This window comes from Triticum dicoccoides, chromosome 1A, assembly GCF_002162155.2.
Source record: "Triticum dicoccoides isolate Atlit2015 ecotype Zavitan chromosome 1A, WEW_v2.0, whole genome shotgun sequence".
In the NCBI taxonomy this organism is placed as follows: Eukaryota; Viridiplantae; Streptophyta; class Magnoliopsida; order Poales; family Poaceae; genus Triticum; species Triticum dicoccoides.
Window position 1 is genome coordinate 13,232,137 of NC_041380.1, and position 5,610 is coordinate 13,237,746.

The 5,610-nt window shown below is 43.2% G+C and overlaps 1 pseudogene; it reads right to left on the minus strand.

The window, feature by feature from the left end:
* Positions 1–2,141: 2,141 nt before the first annotated feature.
* On the minus strand, positions 2,142–2,499 carry LOC119319991 (annotated as a pseudogene).
* Positions 2,500–5,610: the final 3,111 nt, after the last annotated feature.

A 5,610-nucleotide genomic window follows, 5' to 3' on the forward strand; every position in this document is an offset into this window, starting at 1 on the left:
AGGTACACTCTAACCCCTATCGGCGACCACCATGCCGGACACCACGCTCGACAAATGTTCCGTCAAATGCCATTGAGCTTATTTTCACACGTTATGTCATTTTGTAGAGTACAAAGGATGGCATGCTACTCGGCGATGGAGGATGAGTTGTTGTGTGATGCGTGGTTGTCCGTATCCGCGGATTTCATAGCACTTTCTAGCAGCAAGTGCATGAATCATTTTACGCATGAAAGCAAATTATGCCCTACGACATGTACATCATTCAAGAAGGCAATGTGAGGTCGTTATCGTGTCGCTAATACGCTATGTAGACCAGTGTCACCAAGTTTTGTAATGTGGTTCGTCAGCTGGAGGTAAGGAGACCATTCCTCGCAGCAGATGACGAGTATATGTGGGACAACATGATCCGTTGAGACATTATTGTACTAAACATAATTTGCATGCTATGTATGGATGATTTGTGTTATTTTCTATCCAAACTTTGATGAATATCGTCTAGTTTGCATGTATTTCATCCCGTTAGTTCAAATGCGGGTTGAAATGTATGCGGGCAGCGTAGATAGCGGCCTCCCGCATCCGCAGACCGGTCTCCTCCTGCTTGGCAGACGGACGTGGGAGGAAATTTTTGGGTCGCCATTGGAGATGCCCTTATACATTTTTAAAACACATTACAGATGGAGACACTCATTTATATGCATGTAGATTCAACCCCTATGATACAAAGTGCGTGGATTTGTTCATTTGGATGTTCAGACGTCTCTAGAGAGAAAAGAAAGAAAAACTAAAGGGAACAAAAACGGAGAAAGACACAAAGACAAAAATTACGCCAACATGCCCAGCATTGAAAAATGAATACAAAACACAAAGATGCTCGTAAAAAAGATAACACCCACACCACACGCCCAACCTTCCCTCCCATTCTTTTCCGCGTAACGCACAAAAAAAAGGACGAGTGATGACATATCAAGGTTACAAAAAAGAAAAGAAAAACGTTCTGACATAGAGAACAATATGTGGAAGCAAGCGACATAAAACAATGCCAGATCGGGATTTTGCGCAAGATTTAGAGCATCTAGATCCAATGGCCAAGCTATTTTGTCCAGTTGTTTCAAGCACTGCTAATTGCTGATATATACTAGAATCTCTGTAAATTTTTATAAGATGATTTTAGAGTCTATATGGTGTCAAAATACATCTTGTATTAAGGTACGGAGAGAGTAGTAATTAACACGAGATGAAAACATTAAATATTGAACTTTTGTCGCGGGTCCACCTATGTGTTTTTGTTACTACAATTTGGGTTCCATCTCCATTTGATAGTCTATGATCGCCAGCTTGCAAAGTGTGACTTCCTATGTAAATCACTAAATAAATTTCAGAGGAAATTGTGAATGTCTTATAAGGTAAACCTGACATCAAATACTCAAATGGATCCCAAAAATCTTCCATTCATGTAATGAAAACTATAGTTTGAACACTATGTTGACATTTTAATTATCGATCTTTTGTGTCTTTCTTGTTTTTGTGGAAATCGAACATTCGTGATTCATTGGATATCAGCGATGCTACAGTTATGGACTTTTTTACGGATTTGAAGCTACGGACAAAGGTGTCGTCTGTTTGGGAAGAGGGAGGACCCCACCTGGAAATTCAGGGGGAAGGACCGAATTATGAGTTGACACGCATGTCCGTAATATGGATTCCGTAAGTCTATCATTTTCGATTGGATTTTAATAGACCTGCATCTATATTATCTGGACTATGTTTGACATTACCATTTTGTGGTGGATTCAATGGTAAATTCTTTTACCTGGATTTAAATTTGACATCTCTCCATCTTGATGATTTGTACATGAATGCATTCCACTCATGCCTATACATGCTTGATGAATTGGATGTGAATTCATATTCCATTTAACGCGCACGAGTTTTGTTGCTTGCACTCTATAAAAGGTTTAACAAAGAAGATTTTGAGATAAAAATATGCTCTTTATTTCACACACAAGAAGAAACGACGAGCATGCAGCGAACTCTCATTTCTTCTCTACATCCACCAGATCAAGATGCAGAGGGAACTCTGAAAGATTGGGACATAAAAAAGCACAAGATAATCGATATTATTCAGGCGACAACAGGTCCAATCACGCGGCCTTAGTGCAGCGGTTCTTGCAGAAGTTGGTGACGAGATCCTTGCACTGCAAGCCATCACGGCCAGTGACGGTGGACTTGGCGCAGGTCTTGCAAGCCGGGTTGCACCCGGACGGCGAGGCATCCATGCGTGTACACTGCGGCGGGAAGGACCTAGTGCAGAAGCCACACTTGTTGCAGCACAGCGTCACACCTGTAGGCAGCCAACAAAGGTCAATAACCCGCTAAACTGACTTATTCCACGAGGTGACGAGGAGGAATCGTAGCCTCACCTTGGCTGTGGGCCAGGGGCAGAGCTGTTGCGAGGAAGGCGAGGAGGGCCAGCGTGGCGAGCAGCACCTAGGGCCTCATGCTGTTTGCAATGATCAGGTTGGTTGGTTGTTGGGTGCGTGGATCCGCTTGGATCCCGTCTTTATGCGTATTTGTTCGTGTGTCTATAGGATATATTTTTTCGATCTATAGTTCACTTCATCGGTGACGGTTGTTGCTTTTGTGCGCTGGTACTGTTGGGCCTTATTAAGACGACTTGCCGACTGTGTACTACAACAAGTGTGTCCCAGCTCCAGTGAGGGAGGAGTGATGACGGCGGTGCTCCTTTGGTTCGCTCCGGTGCTTATAGTTGGCACTAGGTGGTCTACGGACATCGATGTAATTTTTGTTACTTATGTGCTCTTTGTACAACCATGCTATGATGAATAGATAGGAAGTTTTTTTTGCAAAAAAAAAAGCCAGTGTCCTATTAATGAGGACAGAGACGACCCTCCCTTTCTTGAATCTTGATCCCTTAGTTTCACTTCCAAATGGAAGATGGGCTGTACATACTAAAAACATCCTGAGCAAAGCCTAGGACTGGTTTGTGTAATGGTTAGTATAATGGTTAGTATAAGGCTTTGATGAGTACCTCTGGTGTACGACCTGTATCCGATACTTTTTTGCAGCTTTATATTGTCCGGGCAAAAATATATGGATGCCTTCATATGTATCGTCATACAACTGTTGACATGAAATATTGGATGTATAGCAGCATTCAAATCAATATATTTCTGTATATATGCACTACTTTCATGTATAAAAACACTTAATAATCTATGGTTGTTTCATTCGACGTACTCTTGGGAAGGTACAAAATTCTGTGGTAAGTTATGGTGTTAGTATGTATTGTTTCATTCGACATATTCTTTGGAAGGTACATAATTCACTGGTGGAAAAAAGGCCTTTGGTCGCGGTTCGCAACTGCCATTAGTCGCGGTTGCGCAACCGCGACCAAATAAGCGCGACTAAAGCCCCCCACCTTTAGTCGCGGCTGCTTAAGAACCGCAACTAACGGCCCGTCCACGTGGGCGCCAGGCGGCCGTCGGGGCGGAGGACCTTTAGTCGCGGTTCTTCTGGCCAACCGCGACTAAAGGCCGCCACAGGTTTAGGGTTTTAGCCCCCCCCCCCCTAAACCTGTTTTCTGTTTAATTTGTATTGTTTTATTTCTTTTGTGCTTTATTTTAATTTTAAAGGAGTTTCATATATTCTGCGGTACTACATACATGCATATGAATGTACAATTTCAAATAAATTTGAAATTAGAACCAAAAAGAATTCAAGAGGAATATACAATATATATTCAATATCATCGGATGACCATATACAATTTTGAACAAGTTTCCATACATGATTTAATGCATATAAAGTTCTACGTCCTCGTAATAGTGTTCTCCTTTAGGATGGAGGACTTCCCTGCTGAACCATCCAGCTAGTTCCTCTTGAAGTGGTCGGAAGCGAGCTTCTGGACTAAGCATCCACCGGAGGTTATTCCTCTGAGCATTGGTATCACTCGGAACCCGCTCAGAGGTGTATCTCCGGATCATCTCACAGACATAGTATCCACATAGATTGGTCTCCGGTGGCTGAATATCCCCAGCATTCTTAGCCTTTAACATTTTGAATTCTAGCTCTTTTTTGAATTCACCGACCTTTGTATCTACGAACCGTCTTCAAACCCTACGAGGCAAAGAAAATTAAATGAACAAGAGAGTTATTAATTAGTTACTTGATATTAGGAAATGAACGAAATAGGCCGATCGATATAGAGCGCAAATGAATGAAAATAATTACTTCTGCAGCATTCTTCTCATGCCGCCCCAAAGCTTTGGATCCATATTCACAGAGTCGTGGACGAGACATTCTGAGGTGTTAACTTTAATTACTAGCAGAATCCAGTGGAACCTGCGGACACGATACATGCACAGTACGTCATGCATAACTCATCGATTAGCCGGCCACATACCATGCATGGAGTAAACAAAAGAGAATGTGCTCAAGATAGAAACACTCACTCAAAATGGTAAGGAAATAGAATATCACTTTTGAGTTCCTGCTTTGTAAGAAAGTGCCACAGGTCTGCCTCCACGTCGGCGGGGTGACGCTCCAACACATGTCCATTAACGATGTGTGGGTCAATGAACCCAACATCATGGATGTTCCTTACTCTGCATTCCTTAATCTTCATTCTGCATGTATAATAGCGGACACAACAATATAGTTAGGACATATATATAGTGCAGGCAATATGAACGAGATGGGGTAGAAATTAATAAATCACTTACAGAACGTAGCAACTGATGATAGATTTATCGAGCTCGCGCAGATTGAAAAGCTGGAACAATTCACTCAGTTCAATTTGTACATAGTAATGTTTGAAGTGATGCTCATGTCTAACTTCCGCATAAATATATTCTTTGGCGTTTTTATTTTTTATGTAACCCTTGTACCATTTCAGTAGACCTTTCATTTGTGGAGGTAGATCCTTTTCCTGCGCAGGCTCGACGAGAGGCCCATTCTTGACATATGTAATTACTACGTCCTTCACTGGCGCCTCATCAAGGCCTAACAGTTCACGAAGAGTAATACCTAAGTTGGCCGCTTGTTCTCTGGCACTCGTTACAGTCAATCCCTGTGCTGCCACAACTTGTATGATCTCGGGGGCATCCGGACAGAAGGCTTCCACTATAAGCGGGGCAATCGATTGTTTACTTTGTTCCCCGAGCTGGGCAACTTGTTTCCCGCTTTTTTTACTTTCGGCCTTCTCCCGCTCTTTGTTCTCCTTGAACATGAGTGCCTGCCTGCGAAGTTCACGTGCATAGTCGTTAGGCAGATTCTTCGCGGCTTGGGACGGTGTGCTCAAAAATGACTTAGCCCACTTCTTTTGCTCATCAGAAAATACTGGCTTGGGCTCGGGCTCTCTTTTCTTCTTGCAGTCCGCCTTCCATTTCTCCAAATCAGCAGCCGCGGCCGCGTCGACTTCCTCGGCACTACGTTCCCAAGGCCTTGTGGGGAGAGGCTTCAGTGATGGCTCCGGTACCTTTGTGGTCTTAGGTACATAAGGGTCCAGGTTAATAATCCAGGACTGCTTCTGCTTCTTTGCCGGAGGTGGATTGGGGGGCGGCGTCTGATCACCCGCCGGACGAGGACTGG